This window comes from Pongo abelii, chromosome 11, assembly GCF_028885655.2.
Source record: "Pongo abelii isolate AG06213 chromosome 11, NHGRI_mPonAbe1-v2.0_pri, whole genome shotgun sequence".
Taxonomy (NCBI): domain Eukaryota; kingdom Metazoa; phylum Chordata; class Mammalia; order Primates; family Hominidae; genus Pongo; species Pongo abelii.
Window position 1 is genome coordinate 70230233 of NC_071996.2, and position 23588 is coordinate 70253820.

The 23588-nt window shown below is 38.5% G+C and overlaps 1 protein-coding gene and 1 pseudogene across 4 annotated transcripts in view; one reads left to right on the top strand and one right to left on the bottom strand.

Moving 5' to 3' along the window:
• The window catches only part of B3GALT1 (beta-1,3-galactosyltransferase 1), a 371348-nt gene that overhangs the window by 196288 nt on the left and 151472 nt on the right, over positions 1 to 23588 (top strand). The window lies entirely within an intron of this gene.
• On the bottom strand, positions 19870 to 22582 carry LOC100451034 (cTAGE family member 9-like; annotated as a pseudogene).

Consider the following 23588-nt stretch of genomic DNA (forward strand, 5'->3'; position numbering starts at 1 on the left):
CAAGTTCAGATATTTCAATTTGCTAATTGACACTATGGATGTCTACACTTTCTAAATTTGACATGCTATCTGTTCTCTTTACAGCATTTGGTACTATAGTTTATCCCCTACTTGAAATGGTCTCTTCCTTATTCTTCTATAACACTCCATGATTCTAAACCATCTCCAACCCTCTCAGATTTCTGTTTCTTCTACCATATCAGTTAGCTATTGCTGTATAATAAACCACCCCATAATGCAGAGGCTTAACACAATTTATTACTTCTCCCAGTTCTACTAGTTAGCTGGTCTGAGCTGGGCAGTTCTTCTTTTCCATGTGCTATTGTCTGGGGTTCCTTATGCAGCTATATTCACTGAGAGCTCAGCTGGGACTGGACCGTCTAAGATGGCCTCACTCACATGTTTGGAAAAGCTATGGTGACTGGAGCAGGTTAAGGTTGGCTAGGTTCTTTTTGGCACCAAGCCCATTCATGAGGGCTTTACCCTCATGATCTAATTACCTCCCAGAGGCCCCCCTCCTAATACCATCACATTAGGGGTTAGGGTTTCAATGTATAAATTCTGTGGGGATATAAACACTTGATCTATTGCAGGCATAATTCTCAGAAATTGTATAGCCAAAGACTGAATAAGTAGGTAATGGATTATTTTGCCAGCTTTTTACTTTCTGTGGAGTTGAATGATAATTTAAGTTTCAATTAATAGATCATTTAAAATAATTTTGTTGTTAGATATTTATTTTTGGCTTATACCTCAAGAGAGGTCAAATAATCAAGCGAAATTGCTGTAACAAAACTTCCTCCATTTTGTTTACTTAACTTTGTAAACAAGGCTCTCAATGTTTTCTATCTAAAGAACTAAAAATCAGAGTAGAATTGATGCTGAAATTTATCTCATTCTAGCAAAGAATAATTATTCAGTAATCTGTGAAATAATAAATTTTAAAGAAAAAGTAAGAAAAAAAGTTGGCTAGGCCTTTTCTGTTCAGCAAGGAGATGGCACAAGCCACTAAGATAACAAAAATGGAAGCTGCATGACTTTCCTAAGATAACAAAAATGGAAGCTGCATGACTTTCCAAGGTCTAAGTATAAAGTTCTTCAGTGTTATTTCCACCACATTCTATTGGTGAAAGCAGGTGGCCAGATTCAAGGGGCAGCCGAGATTCAAGGTCAAAGACCCTACCTCTTAATGGTAACAATGGCAAAAAAATTTGCAGTCTCTTTATAAAGCACTTTCATCTACTCCTTTTTGTCCTTCCAATCAATATGTATTTCCATTGCTGAAGAGTTGAATCTTAACTGTCTACTTCTCTCTTTTTAAATTTCTTTGCTTAGATAACTTCATCTGAAAACTCTTTTAAGTATCCCCCAACACCTCCTGCAGTCTGACCATTCTGGATTGCTCTTGTTCCCATGCTCTCTCAATTGAGCTCTGCCCAAAACCTTCTCTACCTTATCACTCCTGTCTTCTCGTCTGATTCATTTCTAATCTTCTTATAGGTCTCAAATTAAGCATCACTTCTTTTAGAATGATCATCCAAATCAGAAGTAAGTTTTACTCTATGGACTCCAATAGCATTCCATTTTCTCTCTTATTCTCAAATTCAGTTCACTCTGGGGTGACAGATTCTAATTTGTATATCAGCACTCCTGATCTAGATTATTGGATAATCTTCTACCTTTTGTTCCTATTTCCTGGCTGTTTCTTACTAATCATTCCCCAAGTGATTAATTATTGGTTATCTTTAGTCAATGATTAATCTTTGAGAAAAGAGTTTTTACCATAACACTCAGAGTAGGTAATGAACATATATTTGATGAAACAAGCAAGTTAATGAATTAATAAATTTACAAACTCTTGCTTAAAACTCTTCAGTTGCTCTTGTTTACTAAAATGTAAATCTGTACTCCTCAGCCTAACCAGGGAAATCTCTTCATAACCTGACTTCCCTATACGTCTAAGAATATTTCCTGCTGTTTATCACATGCGCCCTTAGCTTTTATTTTCTTTCTCAACACAATTATTTTTATTACTGCTTCTGCCTTTTAACCTTTGTGGTCCCACCTGATGAATTCTTTCAGATACAGGTCAGAATCCAAATTGAAGTCTGAAATGACAATGACTTAAGTTGGGAAGCTATTTCTTTCTTAAATAATAATCAAAACATAATGATTCTAGGGCTAATACTACAAGCCCATGGTGTTGGAAACTTCACATCTTCCTATTCTCAACAAGCAGCTTTCATCTCATGACCTACGATGGCTACCGTTGCTCCCACCGTCATGTCTGCATTCCAACCAGAGGGAAAGGAGGCAGGGGAAGCGACAGTTGTATACTGTCTGTTGTGTATTTTCTTTTTTAAGAAGTTATACATATCCCTTAGGTCATATTTCATGGGCTAGAATGCAAGCACATGGCCACACATTGCAACAAGGAAAAATAGCCTTTAACTGGCATCCATGTGCCCTACCACATTTTGAGGATTCTATTCCTAAAGAATGAAAGAATGGACATTGGAATAAAAAGTTGTCCCTGTCACACTTTTAAAAATATATTTATTATATATAGATTTCAAAACCTAACTTATATTCTGGAGTTGGACAGAGTAATATAAAAATACCAGTTCTGCCTCTTATTAGTTGTGAGACCTTAGGCAAATTATTTAACATCTTAGTCTCATTGGTAAGAGGTTAAAAAAAAAAAAAAAAAAAAAAAAAAAAACAAGTACCTACCTGTCAAAGCTATCAAGAGGAATAAGACATATAAAATACCTAGCACTGTATCTGACATGTAGTAGGTGCTCAATTAATGATGGTTACTATGGTGATTATGTTGTACTACTTTCTTCATTAAAGCTTTGCTGACTGTCTTAACCCTCAAGGAATGCCTTGTCCTTATATTCCAGTTTTACACATTTAGCAATCAGTTCCATGCCATCAAACAGGTCTGCCCTGGTTTCCTATGTAGTGTTACTCTCTCTCCAATTAAGAACAGACATGATATCATCTCAGTTCTATAGACTTTTCCCACTTTGCCAACCTCACATATAATAAAATATTTGGTCAAATAATATCCGAACTGAAGTTAATGTAGAACAACCTCAAGCTGGGACTCAAGAGACAAGAACGCATCATGATGTAAATGGTAACATAAATAATAGCAGTATTGTATAGCAGGTTTCTATAGATATTGACACTTTCAAGAAGACTCGTCCATCTCTTCTGTCAAGAGGTAAGTCTTGGCAGCAACAACTGTTGATTGATTTAATCTGAGTTTGAGGACTTACTTAGTACCCCTGGGCCTCTGTTTTATAATCTACAAAAACAGGTATAGTGATTCCTAACACATTGGGTTATCGTGAGGATTAAATCAGTGAAGGCACATAAATTACTTTGCATGCTGTCTTGAACACAGTAAGAGTTTAATAATCTTGAGCAGTTGTTCCTGTTTCTGTTGTTCATGCATTGCTCTCAAGACAGATATTGCCTTGACTGACTGATTCAGATGTGGTAGACCTCAAAAAAGGCACGGCATTGCCCTGGATTAAATAAAATTGAACATATTATATAGAAATAACTATGTTGTGAAAATAAGTGGTTGTAACAATTATATGCCCACTTGCAAAGTTTAAATGCAATCAGTGACGTTGCTCGTGATTAGAGGATTGGTTGAGATGAATAAACAAGGAGTGAATTAGCTGGGAAAAGAAGCCATGCCATGAATGCCCATGCAATTGTGAAGGACCAGTTCCTTTCATCCTAGCATCAAAGCTCCACACCTGGGCTGTGATGGTTGTTTGCATTCCAGTAAGATGGCTGCATTGGGCAATTTGTGGTCCTGTTCAACAAGGTAACCCAACTGTTTCTGGTTTCCCATTTGAGAAATATGCTCAGTCTCCTACACTGATGGATTCTTCCACACAACATATCAGCTTGCTATCACTTACAAGGAGTTTGTCAGTGAGTCCTAGTTGATGTGCCCGTCTCAGTAACAAAACCTTCATTTACAATTAAAGTTAAGACTTAATTTCTGCCCTCAAGGAGCTAACAGATAGTGAGAATTAACCAGGAAATCAAGTATTATGATACGTAAGTATTCTCATGGAAGTAGGTACTGATTGTTTGAAAAGGAAAAAAAGTATCAGCCGAGAGATGCCACACATTTTTCCCATGAGAGCACAGCTCAAGAAGCAGATAAGTGAAAGCATTGATTAGGGTGATCCTTGAAAACAAACAAGCAAACAAGCAAAGTGGAAGTGAGCTAGGCGGTCATGAGGAAAGCACAGTTTTACCATTTGAATTGATATTTTACCCATCAAAACATTTGCCTCAGAAACACTTAAGTTGTGCAATTTCAGTTGTGTTTTATCTCCTAAAGAAAAGCTTTTAAAAATTTAAATTATGTAGCATTGGAAATGTATTTATTTTCTGAGTATTATCATGATTGCACTTCATAACTGTGAATTTTAAAAAGACCATGTTTATTTATGCCAGCGCTATGGTTTCTAGGCTGGTCTTAGGAAGCTTGATGGTTCTATAGGGAGTTAGTTACATCACTTAGCTGCATGGTTTTGCAAGTTAGTAGTTCTATGGAAAGAACGAAAGTATTTTGAAACATTTTGGTCATTGTGGATATTTTGTTTATAAGCAACTCAAGGTTGTGGTTGGAATTTTATTTATGACTCATTAAGCCATACTTTCAGGTTCAAAAATGCTCTGAGAAATAAACTTAGGAAAAAATACAAAATTATTTTTAAAGCATTTATTTTAAGATCATCTCCTTCCTATTTTGCAATCCGTTAGTGTGTTAATGGATTTAAATGAGAAAAGATATAAAAAATGGGGATTAGAGATTATCTCCCTCAAAGTCCCTCACTTTACAAATGATCACGGCAATTCAAAGTTAAGGTATCTACCCAATCCAGGCAGAGGCAGGACCTAAGCTGGAGAGGTCACCCAACTACCAGTCCCCTGTGCTCTTCCCCACACCATATTGTCATTTCTGATTAAGGGGCAAAGAAAATGAGACAGACTTACTGGCTTTTATTTTAGAGCTTCTGAAAGTTACATGAAGCACAAGACTTTGACAAGTTTATTCAAGGGTAAGCTATTCCAAAAAATCTTGTTGAAATAGAAATGTTAGAGGATGATTATGCACAATAAAATAACTAACAAACAAAACACTGCCGTTCAATAAGTCTTTGACCTCTGGAGGTTTGACATTTGCGTTTTTGACCCTGATGGGCCGTCACATGCTCTTAGGCAGGAATTTTGAACTTTTCAGAACAGCTGAATTTTTCTCTACTTATCATTGAATACATAATAAATCTTCAGAGGATACTGTTTGTGGAATTTCCATCCCCAAAGGGAAGCCACCTTTAATGTTCAGAACAAAAATGACGAGAGAATAAAGAGATCTTAAAAGAAAATATTTTTTCTTAGTATTAAAATAATTTTTAACATATTTTATTCAATATCTAAAGAACCCATCAGGAGCCAAAAGGGAATTTCTAACTTTTTCGGTTACGGGAAAGATACCACAGAATTACTGTGAATTTGCAAAGATCTGGAGGGTTTTCCCCACTCTGAGGTATCAGTAATAAGTGGTTTTTTTAATGGTATTAAAATAATAATTGATTTTGTTTTTTTCTCACAATTAATAATGACTCTTTAGCAGAGGCATATCTTTATAAAGATAGGTTTGTAAACATTTATATAACATCGCCTTAAAGAAGTTGTTGCAGGAAGGGCACAATACATGTTTGGGGGAGTTTTTTGCCATTATTTCTATTTTTTTTTTTTTTTTTGAAGAAAACCTATTAACTAAAACCCCAGTTAACCACAACATTATATACTCTCCTTTAGTTGAAAGGGTAAATGACATTTTTGGTGAATAGAAAATTTTTGCAAAAATTAAATTTCTCACATGTAATATTATAAGTATGTATTTAGTCTCCTACAATTTTTATGTCTAAATGTTTAAAAAATATGAATTGAATTTCATGAAAACTACTTTTAGTTATTATAGCATCTCAATCATCAATAAAATGTTAGGGAAGATAGAGTCCACTTACCTTACATAGGCAAGAATATGAACCAATATATTTTAGACAATATATATTTTTTTGAGACAGAGTTTCATTCTTGTTGCCCAGGCTAGACTACAATAATGCAATCTCGGCTCACTACAACCTCCACCTCCCAGGTTCAAGTGATTCTCCTGCCTCAGCCTATTAAGTAGTTGGGATTAGAGGCACCCGCCACCACACCTGGCTAATTTTTGCATTTTTAGTAGAGACGGGGTTTCACCATGTTGGTCAGGCTGGTCTTGAACTCCTGACCTCAGGTGATTAACCCACCTCGGCCTTCCAAAGTGCTGGGATTACAGACGTGAACCACTGTGTGCAGCCTAGACAAATTTTTAGTTAGAGTTTAATATAGTTATTGCTAGCCTTGGCAACATGGTAAAACTCCATCTTTACCAAAAAATTTTAAAAATTATCCAGGTGCAGTGGTGCACACTTGTCCAGCTACTTGGGAGGCTGAGGCAGCAGGATCCTTTGAGCCTAAGAGGATGCAGTGAGCTATGATTGATTCACTGCACTCGAACCTGGGTGACAGAGTAAGACCTTGTCTCAAAAAATAAATAAAATATATAGTTATTGCCATATGACATTTTATTAAGTAAAATATTAGTAGTTTAGCAATCTATATGGGAAAGGTTACCTTTTCTTGATCTGTTAGAGTTTTTTGTTATTTTCCTAATTTATTACCACTGTAGAAATAATCTAAAGAAGTCACTCCTCTTCATTGAAAAACAAAAGGATATGGCCACCTGTGAAAGAGATAAAAATTTTTGGAACATCAATTTTGGGAACTGATCTGCTTAGAAAATGTGAATTTTCTGAGATTTCAAGTCTAATTCTCAATGGACTAGTCTCTAAAGTATATTAGTATGATAGAAATGTATGTCTTCAAAGAGAAACAGAGGGAATAAATTAATGGAACACCCTTTGCTGCTATATCTCAAATAGTTTCAGAAAGGCATATTGGATTCTCAGTACAGTCAAAAAAAAGAAAGAGGAGTAAACTGAAAATAATGGTGCAGTGCGGGTAGGGTTAAGATTGAAGAGCCAACCACGGCGTGGAACTACTATGGCAAATAGTGTGACCCACAGGCTCAATCAGATAGCAAGCCTGGGCCCAGATTGGCACTCATATCTCCAGGGTTCACCTAGGGGTAGGGGAGGGGTGGAGAGTGATCTAGAAGAAGATATCTCCAAGAAAGTGTGACATTTGTAATCACATAGGATCGTGATTCAACAGATTGAACTTTCCCAGAACCAAGATCCCAGCACCTGACCTCGTAATAATAGTAACTTCTTGAATGTTTACCATGTACCATGGATTGTGCCTAGCACAATATAAATTTAATATTCATGTCAACCTTATAAGAAAAGCACTATTTGTTGTCTTTATTTTACAAAAGACAAAATTACAAATTAACAAAAAAACAAATTAACAAAAAAGATGAAACCACCTCACTTAGCAGCTTGGCAAGACCTCACTAGTGCAATGAGTTCTACCAAGACTAAGAGTAGACAGAAATTCAGAAGTGTCTGGAAGCTACAGGAGAATGGAGATAGCAAATGCCAAAACACTAATTCCTGAGCTTTCTTATGGGAGGAGGAGGGGCGTGACCACCAGATATGGTGAGGGGGAGTGAGTTCCTGGGGAAGAGTCTTGGTGCTAGGTGTGGCGGTGTGACTAGCTGAAGATTTCCAGTGCAGCAGCCTGTGGACAGAGACCACAGGCACTGAAGCTTAGAATGGCCAAAGTCATCAACATTTTTCTTTAAGAAAATGATCTGCTTCCTATAAAGATACCTATGATGGTCATAAAGTTTCCTCTCTAAGTGCATCAGCAGAGTAATGAAGGCTGGGTTTCATAACAATAAAAATAAGTTATGTCTTGAACCTGATTTTTTCCCCCAAGGATTGTTAAATTGAAAAAAGTTTCAAGATCTATGACTTCTTTATGCTCCTTTGTTTTTACTGAGGCAGATGTCCTTGATCAAAAATTAATTAGTTATAATATAAATCAGTGGTTCTGCATAATTGCAAATAAAATGCAGTATGCAAGGCTATCTTTTTCTTTGACTAACATTCAGATAAGCTTTCAAATTTGGCATAACGTTTCCTGGCCAGGCATTTTTGAGGACAGATGCTATTTGGCAGCCATCAACATGCTACATCAAACATCTTTCAAGTCCTTTGTGAGCTCTTTGGTGCTTTACTACTGCACTGCATTTGGACCTGTTAACACCTATGATAATTTCTCATCCATTTCAAATTACGCCCACTAAAATTTGGCGTGTCAGCTACCACCCTGAGTTATGTTTGAGTTTTAAAAGAGTTGAGACTTTCTGGAATCCTTTGCAGAAAAAACATTATACATTCATAACGTTAGTATCTGTAATTCTTTTAACTAAACCCCAGAGCAGTGGCTTATAAGTATCTCTGTGTGATGCAGTCTTCCACCAGAAGTCCTCCCTTCATGGCTTCCTGAGGAACTCTTATCCCACTCAGTATCCCAACATGCCAAAAGCCCGAAATCTTCCTCGGTCACTCAGCAGCAACTCTGTGGAAAAGCAACCAGGGAAGAAGAAAAAGGATCTCATATAGTCAAACCTAAGTCAGAGTCATTCCTATACCTGCCAAATATTGTATATTATTCCTGCATTACATTATTTCTCTGAGAAATGTTCTCAATGAAGCAATATTCTTCCATCTTCAATTTCTGGATGAGGATGATTAAAATAATGTGCATATATGTTGAAGGGCAGAGGATGGTATTGCACAATATAGATGAAATAGTCATTGGTTTGTTTTACATTCTATGCATTTTTAATGAGCAAATTCCCATTTATGGGAATTAAATGTTCCAGATATTGATTTCAGAGGGACAATATATAATATGAAAATAAAATTCAGTAACATTACGTGATGATTACATGATGTGTAATTCAATATAGCTAGAACCCTGGAAAGTGAATAATATAACCATTCCTATGAAATATTTCAGAAAATCAAATTTATTCCCTGAAGTACATTATAATAAAACTGAAACAATGTTACTTGATTTATAGTCCTCTAGTTCAGGCTTTTAAAGCTATTTTCATGTCAAAAATAAGATATTCTTTCTCCCCTTATCCCCAATCTCGTGCGTAGTTTATAATGACAAGAAAAGCTACAAAAGAAACATTACAAAGCAGATGTGCTCCCAAGTTTGTTCCAGTTTAAACTTCAGCTTTAAGCATCTTGTGGCTATGAAATATTCATGTAAATTATGTAAGTGCATCTAGTTTAGATCCCAGTCAATCATGGGTTTTCTCACAAAGTAAAATACCATACTTGCTCCTGTCTATTTCTAGAGAGTGAATGCTCACCTGGTGGATATGCACCAACCCCTTAGGGCATCAGGGGAACAATCGATTAGGTTCACTGGGTGCTTTTACCTGACAGATGCTCTCCTAAATACTTTCAAATGCCCTCTCATTTTGTTCTCACAGGACCTGAAGAAGTAGGTGTCATTTTCATCCACACTTTGCAGGAGGAGAAAAATGTGGCTCAGCAAGGTTTTAGTAACTTACTGGTTGTCATACATGAAGAGCCAGGTTTCAAACTCAGGAATCAACAGGGCTGCCCTGACTACTGGGCTACTCTCCCTACGTTAGATGCCTAGAAGGTATGCAAGTGGCTGGAGTCGGGGCACCGACTTCCATGAATGGTTGGGAGTTTGATGTATGAGCCCCTGACCCATGCTGAAGTGACTCAGGAAAAGCCTGGTCCTGGGAAACTTACGTTTTGTATTTTTTTTTTCTCTTTAACAGTTGGTACTGAAGGATTAAAATTATCTTAAGGTTAAAAACAGGAATGGTTGAGCATTGCAAAAAGCTTTTGCTGTTAGAATAGATGACATCTGCTGCCTGACTACAAGTCATTTTAAGATAACACAAAATGATGCTATGGAGACCACAGAGCTTTTGTAAGAAAGCAGAAACGCTTGGTCACTTTTCCGCTAAGTGACTTCCCTTTATTGGAAGCTGTACTAAATCTGGAATGCTTATAAATGGTTGCAAGGGCAGATCATTTCAGAGTAAGAGATATTTAAAAACAAAGGGCTAAGGGAAACGTCAACTGAAACTAGAGCAATACAAAATAAAATCTCCTACTGAACCCTAAAAGACTCCTACTGACTGACCCCTCAAATGCACCCCATATGTCTTTCTCTTCTCCTCTGAAAAGGTAACTCAGGGCCCGGCGCGGTGGCTCACGCCTGTAATCCCAGCACTTTGGGAGGCCGAGGCGGGCGGATCACGAGGTCAGGAGACAGAGACCATCCCGGCTAACATGGTGAAACCCCGTCTCTACTAGAAGTACAAAAAATTAGGCGGGTGTGGTAGTGGGCGCCTGTAGTCCCAGCTACTCGGGAGGCTGAGGCAGGGGAATGGCGTGAACCTGGGAGGCGGAGCTTGCAATGAGCCGAGATCGCTCCAATGCGCTCCACCCTGGGCAAAGGAGCGAAACTCCGTCTCAAAAAAAAAAAAAAAAAAAAAAGGTAACTCAATTATAAACTGGTAAGTCATGGAATTATGAAGTTTCTATCCTGCCAACTGTGACAGCCTGTCAAAATATTAGAAGTATAATGATGTAGTTTTTATTTTTAACAACTTTTTGTCATAAAAATAATGCCTGCTTACCGAATAATATTCAAAGAATATGATAGTATGTAAAGGAAAAAGTGAAAATGAGACACCACTAACACTCCCTAGAGATCATCTAACCTTCCTAATCCTTCTAAGCAGATATACACATATATTTATTTGCAAAAATAGTGTCATACCTTGCACCCACACACATATACCCACATATTATTCTCTAGCCTACTTTTTAAAAAAAACTAGGAATGCCTCATTTATGTTAAAGATCTGGCCTCTAAAGATTTTAAAGGATTAGACTGAGCTGGAATTACTGTAGACAGATGCTGTAGAGCTCCAAGTGGGTAGTTCCAGAGAGATCAGTGGTACATTAGTTGATCTGTTTTTAAGTAAATGAACATGAAAGTTTAAGAAAAAGAGAAAATGTCATCAAATTGATGCATTAAGATGAATTATCCCATCCACATTCATTGGAATATAAAATAGGTTATTAAAGATCACAGTTGGTAATCTAATTTCCAGATACCCCAAGTCACTGATTTATTTACTATAAAAGTCAGAGCATCATTTTTCCAAGGATAGAAGCTTTTTAAAAAGCATTGATTTTATCATCACTATGATAAAGAGGGAGAGAAAGAGAGAAAGTTTGGGATAGGTGTGATAAATTGAGTTACTGGTCATAAATCTTCACTCTTATTCATCATCCATCCCTCCTAGTGGGAAAAGTGTGCTATCCCACTCTTCTCTCTTGGCTTGGCTATGTGACCTGCTTGTGTATTTGTTATCTCTATGAGAACATGCCCTGAGATACACAGACATAAGCAGACCTGAGCAACCTACAGCCTCGAGCCAAACTTCATTGTACTCAGCCTAGGTGAGCTGAACCCAGTCAACCTATACTTGTTTGAGTTGTGAGCCACTGACTTGTGGGGTGATTTGTTACGCAGCATGATGTTGCATTAGCTGACTTATGATAGCTATTATAGCAGACCCAAAAGAAAAACTTGTCACAGCTTTAATCCCTGAAGAACCCTTCTTTTGCAGTATGTAAAGCTATTCATCATATTAGAAAAAATGAGAGAAAGGCAATACAGGCCCGGGGCAGACTTAATCAATGTCAAGGCAAGGCTTGGGGAAGCTTATAAGAAGAATCAAGATGCTTTTTTCTTAATTCTTTATTTTTTTCTAGTAAAGTGCCTTGAAGTCCATGAAAACAAGATAATTGACATAGCTGTGTCTTTGGTAAATGAGGCTAACCTCATAAAATAAAACTGATCAGATTGTAAAGTCAGAGTCCAGTTAAACTCTTCATGCCTTTAATTCTGTGATGCAGCTAGAGCTATAACAATATATAATAGACCCACATACTCCTAAATCTAATTGGGACTCTAATTGCCTCAAACCTTCTTCTTTGGCTGTAGGCAGTTTTCAGAAACTGAGGACATAAAAGTCACACTCATATTCCAACATCCAGAGTCACATTCTACAATATGGTAGCTATTAACCACATGTGGCTATTTACTTTTAAGTTACATATTCACTTTCTCAATCACACTAGCCACATTTCAAATGCTTAATAGCCACATGTGGCTATTGGACACCATATTGGACAGCACAAATATAAAACACTTTCATCATTGCAGAAATTTCTGTTGGATAGCATTGACTAGAGGCAAGAGGACCCATACATTAGTTCTAAAATCAAGAGCCTGAAGCAATCTAGGTTTGGGATTTTAAACACTTTTTAAGGGGGTTGGGGGAGGCTGAAAAGAAGAGACAATCAGTAACTGAGCTCTCTATACAGAAGCTACTTTAACTGATATAAAAGAGCACAAGATACAGAAAATTTAACTTCCCTCATTTTATCTACTTATTTGTCATTCAACCAAGCTTAATCTTCCAGCTAGGAAACACAGATATAAAGAAACTGTGGCAAAGAAGGCAGAGGACACCAATCTTTCTAATTGCAAATCGGCTAAGACTATGTGGGATGATGTACCTTGAGTAATTAAAATTTCCAAAGGTCATCTAAATCGTAGTTCTGTTACTGTGAGTCTGAACCTAATGTATATACTCCAGAGTTCAATTAGGTCTGGACTCACTAGACTCTATTTGCATAAGACATTGAGGACCTTCAAAGAAAATGTCCTATTTGGGTATTCCTTATCAGAGGAAAACCAAAAGCAGAGAGACCAAGAGCTGCCATTCCTCTTTTGTTACAACCTAACATACACACTCCTCAATGGTGATAGTGAGATGGGAATAACAACAGACTTTTCATTATCCAGAAGACACAGCTGTAGTCAGAAACAAGTGTTGGAAGCGGGAGATGAAAACTAAAAGTGCATGTAGGTGGTAAGTGCAAAGCTTACTTTGAAGTACACATGGAATATCCCCAGTGGTCCCCCAGCAATGATTTTGGGATACAGTGCACAAGCAGGTTTCACTTATGAGGTTTCACATAAGTGAGTATTGCAGATTGTAACTTCGAAAGATGGCTTCACAACTGTCTGCCATCTCACATGCTTTACTACAAACTTGCCATTCGTTACCAAGGGATAAATCTCTGTCTACTCCTCTTGAACCTGAGCAGACCAGTAGAATCTGACAGAAGTGAAAGTATATTACTTCCCAAGCTAGGTCATAACAATGTCACATTTTGGCCTAAATCTTCTCCTTTGCTCTCTTGGAATGCTTGATTTTGCAATCATCTTGCATCATGCCATGAGGAAGTCCAAACAGCCTGTGGAGAGAAACATGGAAAGGGAATGAGTTCCCAAGCCCACAGCCCCAGCTGAGCTTCCCAGCCCACCTCCTGGTTGACAGCTAGTGCACACCTTTCAGCCATGGGAGTGAGCCACCTTGAGAGTGGACTCTCCATGCCCCAAAAGAAGCACCCAAGATGATGGTGTGTAGCACTGGGACAAACACCCCTATTGAGCCCTGCTCAAATTATAGGTTTCCAGGCAAAATAAATGATTCATTTTGCTTAGGCCACTTAATTTTGGGGTTGTTTATGATGTAGCAATAGATAACTATTGACAGATATGCGTTTGCTGCCATAATATTCTTGGTGGCTTAAAACAACACAATTTTACTGTCTTTCCATTCTGTAGGGTAGAAGTCTAACATGAGTCTCCGTGAGCTAAGGTCAAGATGTTGGCAGGTTTGAGTTCTTTCCTTTATACTCTGCAGAAGAATTTATTTTTCTTATTTTTTTTTCCGGCTTCTAGAAGCAGCCCAAATTCCTTGGCCTGTGCTCTCCTTTCTCCATCTGGAAAACCAGAAATGGTGGAGGCCTTCTCTCACAAGACATTGCTTCTGCCTCTCACTTCCACTTTGAAGCATCCTTGTGATTTGATTGGGCCCACCCAGATAATCCAGGATCATCTCCTCTTTAAGGTCAGCTGATTGGCAACCCTAATTCCAGCAGCAACCTTAAATCCCCTTTCCATGTAACCTAACACGTCCACAGATTCCAGGGATTAGCATGTGGGCCTCTTTGGAGGGCCATTATTCTGCTATCACAACACATAAGGGCAAGAACCAATGAAACCTGCATTATAATTATTAAATAGCAGTTACATTGATAATGGCCTCTAGATATTATCCAGGGCACCACATCCATTGAGACATAAATAAAATTGGTTCAAACATCATGCATAGTGTGGGTTTCAATGTTCTTTCCAATCACTTCAGGAATTCCAGTGGAGGAGAGGATGACTTACATTGTTCCCAGTCACCTCTATTTTTACACTCCCATGCCTCCTAAATTTGTTAAGTTTATGGATTTTTTCACCATCCCACACATGGTGTCTCTGCTCTGTACTACATCTCACTTAGATACAATTTCTCTCCTTTCCTTGATTGCCACAAAATAGCAAATCAAATATAGGAAATAATAAAGCCAACAGACAAATTTTACCTGAAGTGTGAGGAGACAGAAGGTGTGCATAAGAAGAACAACTTAAAGTTACACTTCAGACATTCTGATTGGATACCAGTTCTGCTAACTCTGCTCAGCCAGCCTCCCTGCATGGCTCAGTGGTTTCTTCTGGAGCAAAACATAAGAAAAGAGTGAGGCCGGGTGCGGTGGCTCACGCCTGTAATCCCAGCACTTTGGGAGGCCATGGTGGGTGGATCACCTGAGGTCGGGAGTTCAAGACCAGCCTGACCAACATGGAGAAACCCCGTCTCTACTAAAAATACAAAAAATTAGCCAGCACTGTGTTGCATGCCTGTAATCCTAGCTACTCAGGAGGCTGAGGCAGGAGGATCACTTGAACCTGGGAAGCAGAGGTTGCGGTGAGCTATCACACCATTGCACTCCAGCCTGGGCAACAAGAGCGAGACTCCATCTCAAAAAAAAAAAAAAAAAAAGAAAGAAAAAGAAAAGAAAATGGTATCATCCTATCACTTCATGCAGATTGAACCAGGCAGCTCCTTCTAGCTCCAGCCCCAAGCTCAGCTCTAGCCCTCCCATTGTATACACCAAGCTTATTGATGTGCCCAGTTTCTCATTTCTCCTTCCCTCACCAGTGTCTTCAAGAGGAATGGAGAGAGAGAGATTTATTTCTAGAATAATATAAATAATGCCACCACCTCCATCTCCCCCAGTAAGAAGGCAGAAAAGATTACTGGCTATTTTGCTTTAAAATATTTTTTCTCCTCCGCTTGGTTATAGGACCATAAAGAAAATATTTATGTAACTTTGATATTTGGGGAATCCTGTGAATTCAGGAGTCTGGAGACCTTAGGATAAATGTTTTGTTGGGTATTTTTGCTTCTGCCCATTTCATGCCCTGCTGTGACCAAGAGACCAAAAAGCAGACAAAGCAAGCAGACTGAGAGGCTGCTCATCAACAGGGCAAGTACCTGGTGATGTGTGCTTGAGAAACAAAAGGAGATGTTTTTGCCATGAGCTGGCCTAGGCCCAGAGCAGTGTGGTGCCAAAGGGAGGAAGGATAACAAACCCAGATGGAATCCAGAGTCTGCAGCAGTGCTTTAGAGTTTCCAAGGAAAATTAAAAACTAATAACCAGATAATACCTTCTGAGCACTGTGCCCTGTGGACTTCTGCTGAATTTTGGATGAGGTGAGAAAGAGAGGGAAGGAAGGTGACTAGGGAAAGAAACAAACCTTTAATAAAATCCACAGGTGTAGCATAAACCCCTATTCTAACTGGTGCCCCAGGGCTCAAGATGTCATTGGGTTTTTGAGTATGCTAAAATTGTGTTAATATTTGTTTGGGAAGATGTACTAAGCCTTGATAGGAAATGTGAGTGGAGCAGAGTTATGAATAATGAGAGAAATTTAGAAAGGCTACAGCCTCAAATAGCACAAAAGGCATAGTGATGGTTGTACATCAGAATGCTACATGGAACAGCTGGGTTCACACATTGTGTTATGATAAGTGATTTTCACATATCAACTTATTTAATCCTCGCCACGAGAAGTGGTAGGTATATATCTCTCATTTCCAAAGATAAGAGCCTGACTAAGAAGTCTGGCAGAACTGGGTGGAAATTCTAGCTCTACAACATGCTAAGACTCAGTTCACCCATTTATGAAATGAGACAAATATTCCTACAACTTATTCTTGTGAGGATTAAATAAGTAAATATGTGAAAATCACTTATCACAACACAAAGTGTGACACGTAGCACATGCCCAATAATAGCAAATATATGTTTATGTATATATTTGTGTAAGTACAGATAATATGTTTTTTCCACTCAGGGAAGTGACCCGGGCACACCGGGTACCCAGAAAAAAAAATTATTCGAAAAAAGGGAAACATGCTAACTGTGGTTTATTTACCCCTAAAGAGAAGAATTTTTACCCCAGGTGCAAAGGGTAAACTTAATGTTCAAGCAAAAAATATCTTCACTTGCTGTCACTTCAGAAAGACTATAAATACTCAACCAAGAAAAACTTAGTTTAAATACAGAATTAAGTGTAGGAATGAAACAATTTTTTTAAAGCCTGAAGTATCTTTATTACTGTAACTTGTGTATGGCTTATGTACTCAAGATCCCTAGAATAGACCCAGTAGGGTGTTAAACCACAGCATTTTTCAATTAGAAGCAACCTTAGAGAACATCTCATTTAAAACTTCTCATTTTACAGATGAGAAAACCGTGGCTCTTTTGCAGTGAAAATCCTGGCTGTGCTCCAAAGCTACCCACGGGTGGCGAAACTGCTGGGGAAGTTTCTGTTAGGAGTTTGTCCTGCCTTTCATTTAGAATTGGTTGTGCTTCTCAAAGCGTTGTCTGCAGGTCCTCCTCGATGTACGATAGACCAACCTCCTAGGGCATTAATGTCTAAAAGGAAATGCATATATCTACTGCAATACAGATGTTACTTCACTGGAATTTCATCAAGTGAGCTCCCTGTTTCCCATTCATTTTGCAGAGCTGAGAATATTTTTGCTGAGTTTTTAAGTCTGTTTAACGTGATCATCCTTGGTTCCTCTTTTCCTTTTGCTCCTGGCCCCTTCAAATCAATAGGCAAGACCTGCTAAATCTGCCTTTAAGACATACCATCCTGGTCTAAGAGGCCATCATCTCTCACGTGGGCTAAGTTAATAAATAGCCCATAGCTGGTCTCTTTGCTTTTATCTTGTCTCCCTAATGGCAGCAATCTTTCAAGTGGATCAGATTAGTGGCCCTGTGTAAAGCCCCCCAGGGTTTTCCACTGCATTTAGAATGATATCCAAATGCCTCACTCTGCCTACAAGGCCCTATGTAAGATGATCCCTCTCTCCCCACTCAAACTCATCTTTTACCCATCTTCCACTTGGGCCTATGCTGCAGCTACTCTTGCTTTATCTCTTCCTTGAACAACTTAGGGCCCTAATACTGTGTTGCATCTACTTGGAATGCTCTTCCACCAAAGCCTCCAATATCTAATCAATCCCATCTCCACTTACATGTCACCTCCTCAAGGATGCATTCCCTGATCCAATCTAAACAAGACCTCTAGTCGCACTCCATCACATCACTCCTCTGTTTTATATTTATTGTAGCATCTAATATGTTCATGCTTTATTTACTTGCTTGGTTTTCACTGTAACCCAGCACCTGCATTAATGTCTGACAATAGCAGATATTCAATGAATGTTTTTAGAATGAACAAATGGATGAATGAATGGCACTGCAGGTAGAAAAAGGTAGTACCTGATGGTCCTCTGAGTCACTGAAGGAACTACTGACTGACAAGAGTAGAGAAGAAAGAAACTTAAAGCACTAAATGCTATTCTGACTTAAGGTCTAAAATAAAATCATTCAGTATTTTTTTTCTGAGTCTGAATCTGGTAATTTCCAAGTGGTAGGAACTTTCATCACTACCAGTTCTACATAAGTAGCCTAAGTCTTGTAAATAAAAATAATAATTTAAAAATTCCAACTGGGAGTGGTGGCTCGTGCATGTAATCCCAGCACTGTGGGAGGCCAAGGTGGGTGAGTAGCTTGAGCTCAGGAATTTGAGACCACCCTGGGCAACATGGCAAAACTCCATCTCTCCTAAAAATACAAAAAAATTAGCTGGGCGTGGTGGCTCACACCTGTGGTCTCAGCTACTTGGGAGGCTGAGGTGGCAGGATTGCTTCAGCCCAGGAGGTGGAGGTTGCAGTAAGCTGAGATCAAGCCACTATACTCTAGCCTGGGTGACAGAGTGCAACTTTGTCTCAAAAATAAAAAATTTCCACCATTTCCTTGGAAATACAATGCAAAACTTATTAGCTTTAGTGTATAGATTTTTTTCCCCAATGTTCAGTTTATTTCTGTGTTTTTGGCTTTCATTCCTTACTTCTTTTAAGCCTTTTGGAAGCATCTCTTTCTGAATGGTTATGTGGGTTGATTCCCCAATTTTAATCCAAACTTTTAATAATGGAGCAGTGGGAAAAAAGACAATGGTCAAGGAAATATGGTCCAGTACCTGGATTTACCTCTTCAATTTAACCTACTACTGTATTTGTATTTTTTAAGAGAGCCTCTAAATATGCTGCAGCATGACATAGCCGTGGTAGGTAGCCATACCTGCCAGATGGTTTCTGGAGTACAAACACATGTGATTAGTGTTGGATGAAGAAATGGGAATAAAAATAATGTGGAATCCAGTGAGTCCACATGCCTGCTGATAGCAACTCACACTCACAGCATCTAGCATGCCATAGAGCACAGCCAGATGGCAGCCTGGGGGAAAGCAAAACCCAGCATTTCCTCCAGGAGCCTGATCCTCAGCTTGGCCCATGCTTGAAATGCTTTAAGTAATGATTTTTTAGTCTTTAAGTTTTGCGGGGTTTGTTTTTGCTTTTTAAATCTGAAGGTGCCTTGCTCACTGACCCTATTAGATTAAATCTCTAGCAAATTGGATTACTCTGTGCTTACTTGAGAGAACTTGGACTTGAAACAAGACCCATTTTCTTTTGTTTTTCTTCCAGATCCTACTGTGGATTCTACTGCACTTGGAATTCTTTGAGCCATTGAAATTACCTGGGGCATCTGTTAGGGCTATCTCCATTTTAAGCACTAGGAAAAAGTGTTGCTTCCCTATTGGAAGTGACCCCATCTCTAATAGCAGAGATTTAGAAAAATAATGCGTTCAATGTTAAATTTATTTAAATAGCTGCAATGATTAGTTTCTCTACTGTCAATAGGGGGAAAAATACCATGTAAGGGAGTGAAATCAGTGACCATTTTGGATAATGTCCATATGGGAATATTAGATAACAATGAGTCTTTGGAGAAAGAGGCCCATGGATTTTGCAGGTGCACACATGGCAATTATTATCCCTTCTGAGCAGAATAGACAACTGAGTGCATCTCAAAATTTTAGTCACAATTCTTACTACTAATGAAACATAGGATCTATTTACAAACTCTTGTGCCCATTTCCAAAATCTAGAAACAAGTAATTACACAACTTATTAACTTACTACAAGTTCACTGATAGCTCTACCGCAGGAACATGTATAAATTCCAAGAATAAAATATAAATAAGGCATTATGAAGGTTTTCTTGGAAGGAAGATCTGTTTGAACTGAGACATAAAACATGAATTTTAATTGTTTTAATTAATTATTATCACAAAATGAAGTGAAAATTCTATAAAATGGAAATCACATGGGAAAACACATGTAATTGCACCATCCTAACAAACTTATCTGTATTGTATATCTTTCAAACATGTTTCTACATCACTATACATGTTTTGTTTTTGTTTTTTTCATATTTAAACCATCTTTATTTACAAAATACTATCCTGAGAACTATAATTCCATTAAACTTCAATTTGAGAAAAGTGTAATCACTTAAGTAACAGCAGTTACTTAAACTGAAAATGAGATCAATCAAAATTACTTTCGAAGAAAGCAAAAATATTGTCAGGTTTCTTGCTGTGGTTCTGGATGTTCAGTAGCAGGCTCCTTTGAAGGCAGAATCAACCCTGAAGGGAACTCGCTTCTACCTTCAGAATGTGGGGTTGGGGTAAAATCTAGGTCTTGGATGAAAGTAAGGAGGTAAACCCCTCGGTGGATAGATGTTTCTCATTGCAAATGGAGCATGTGGTGGACCTGGGAAATCCCTTGGTAGAAAATAACTTCATGAAGCTCCAAACATGGTTCCTGGAGGAGGTGGGGAGAAAGGAGGTCCTCTTCTCATGAACGGGCCCCTTGTATCCACTGGAAACAATGGACCACTGATTGGAGCAAGAGGTGGAGGAATAAAGCCAGGGCCAGTTGCTTCATTTTCAGCAGGGAGAGATGAATCAGGCATATTTAAACTACCAGGATCATCTTTGGCATCATTTCTAGTGGATTCCATTTCTGAAGGCATTGACCCATTCATTTTATCCAAAGAAGGCGTATTAAAACTTCTGAGTTCTGCTGGTCCAGACAGTCTATCAGAATTAGAATAAAATCTGTCTTCCCTTTGTGGAGGAAGAGCTGAATCAGGATATGATTGTCCTGGTGGAGGAAACATCATCCTACGGTCCTGTTCCCACAGAGATGACAGGGACCCAGTGTCAGAAGGAGTCCTGTGAGCCTCAGTTGACCTATCACAGGTTGGCTCTCCTCTTTTATTGGTAATCTGATGGTCCAGAGGATTCCCTGGGCCACTTGGGCTTCTTCCTCCTCCCCCTGGAAGCACAGGTGAGAGTCTGAGTGGATCCTCCAACAAAGTTTGAGGAGAGAGAAAAGCTCTCATTTCAGATGAAGGCCGACCCAATGGTGAGGGACCATATGGGGAATGCTCTCTGCCAAATGCTGTATTTGAAACATCAAGTGCATTAGGATCTTTTTCTGAAAGTTCAAATTTAAACTCTGTTTCAGTTAATTTTTGTTTGTTGTGAGCATTTTCTTTCCTTAAATCATTGAGGTTTCTTTCAGCAGTCCGAGCTGCCAACCAATTATCATGTCCTTTTTTCTCATAGGAAATAACCTGCTTTTGATAAAAATGAACAGTTCTCTCCAATTCTTCTTCAAGATCTTTGGCTAGCTTTCTATAGGTCTCCAGCTCTTCAGTGGCATGGCTGATCTTTTCTTCCACTTTAGAAAGTTCCTCTTCTTCCTCTATCCGGTAATTTTCCTCTATTGTCAATTTCCTGTGGAGTGTCATTTCATTTTCTTGATATAATTCAGTCATTATTTTAAGTTTCTGTTGAAGCTTCTGATTCTCACTTTCAAAATATATGTTTTCTGACTGCAAAGATGCTTGTTGAGTCCGAAGATTTTTAATATGCTCTGTAAGCTCTTCCTTTGTTTTGTCTACTTCAGATAACTGAATAATAATGTGGTTTCTTTCTCCTTCTAAGGTTTTTAAAGAAACATTTAACTTAGCAGCATGAATCAGTTTCTTCAAAGCTCCTTTTGGAGGATCATCTGAGTAAGCACCATTTTCCGATTGACTGTTCACTTCTAATTCCAAGTTATCATCATCCGTTGTGTCTTCTTCAAGCATAGCAGCCTGATCTTTCAGCTTTAGCAAGTGTCCAGTCAGAGTCTTGATGTGATTTTCTTTATCATTTAGAACTTGTTCTGCGTGTACTTTGGAGTCTTCAAATGTTATTTTCTGTTTATTAAGTTCACTCACTTGTTCTTTCCATACTTCAGCTTCTTGCAAAAGCTGTTTCTGGCTTTCCTGGAGTTGAGAATTTTCACTCAAAGCATCTTTTATTGCTATCGCCCATCGTTCTTCAGGCATTTGAAAAATCTTGCAGATGATTTTGGCTTCAGCTATTTGTGATTTGAGGGATTTTGACTCATCTTCTAGAGATTGTATCCTTTTTGAAATATCTGCCATCAATTCATCTTGTTGAGAATGTTTAGATTTCTCTTCTTTTAACTCTATTTCTAGACAGAAGATTTCATCCTCAAGTTCAGAATTGGACCTGTTCAGTTTTTCACAGGTTTCCTCCAAACTTCGTGCTTCTGCTGCCGCCTTCTCAAAGCTGGCATCCTCTAAAGATGACTCTACTTCATAGCCTTCATACTCTTTTTGAATAAGGCTAAATTTTTCAAGTAGTTTATTTTTCTTCAATTAGTCCAGAAAGCGTTTCACCAAGTTTTTTCTCTCTTCCCACATAAAGCCGACTCCTAACCGATCTAAAACTTCTCCACAAAAAAAGGAGAACAACAAAAAATCCAACAACAGCTGCACATACCACCAGTTCCCATGGAAAACCGTAAGGATTCGAATCTTGTCTCATACTCTCAGGTAGTGCTGCCACAACTCTGCCTAGCTCCTCCAGGACCAGCCCCAAGTAGGTCTGAGGGGTAGCGCTGGGCTCCTCCATAGCGCCAAGCTGCTCTGGCGGTCACCGCAGTAACACTGGCCACAACAAGCGGTGGAGAACACGCAGCCTTGGGTCTGGAACCCGAATCCGCACGCGGCAACCAACCGGAATGGACCACTGCGGAGCCGGCTGCGGGGATAGCTGGGGAATGCGGGCACCCACAGGCCTCATAGGCCCATGCTGTCCCCCGCACCCTCCCCCGGCCCCCTTGTTACACTTTACATCCTGAGGCAGCGCTGGTCCGAGCCTGACCCGCCTTAGTTCTGGCAGTTTTCACAGCACATATTTTGAAGCTCTATTTTTTGGTGAATACACTTTTAAAATTGCTGTCTTCTTCATGGATTAAACCTTTGATCATTATATAATGTCTCTGTTTCTGGTAATTTTCTTTGCTTTATCTGATATACATACAGGCACTGTTGCTTTCCTTTCATTAATGTTTGTGTAATATATCTTTTTTCATCCTTTTAATTTGACCTGCCCTGTATTGGTAAATTTCAAGTGAGTTTCTTGTACACAGCATACAAGAAACACATAAGAAAGGGTCATACTTTTAAATGCACTCTTCTATTATCTGTCTCTTGGTAGATCATTCATAATTAAACTAATTGTTGATACTTTAGCGCATAAGCCTGACATTTTTTGTTTTCTGTATCAATTCTTGTTTCTCTGCTTATTTTTCATGACTTCCTGTGGGTCACTTGAACATTTATTTTAGAATTCCATTTTGTTATTCATAGTGTTTATAGTGTATCTTCTTTTTTATAGTTTTTTTGGTTGCATTTTATAGCTTAGTGGTTGCATTTTATAGCTTAGTGTATATTCCTTTATGTATACATTATCACAGTCAATTGGTATCATCTTTATTCCAGTTTGAGTGAAGTATAGCAACCCTCTGTCATATTGTCTCTTTACCCTCTCAAATTTGTAGTATAATTGTCTTACATACATTTAGAATAACACTAGACAATGCTATGATTTTTGCTTGAGACATCAAACATAATTTAGGAAATTAGAATCTATGAAAATAAAGTGAGCATTTTAGAACTGCCAGAAAGAAATCTGACACAACC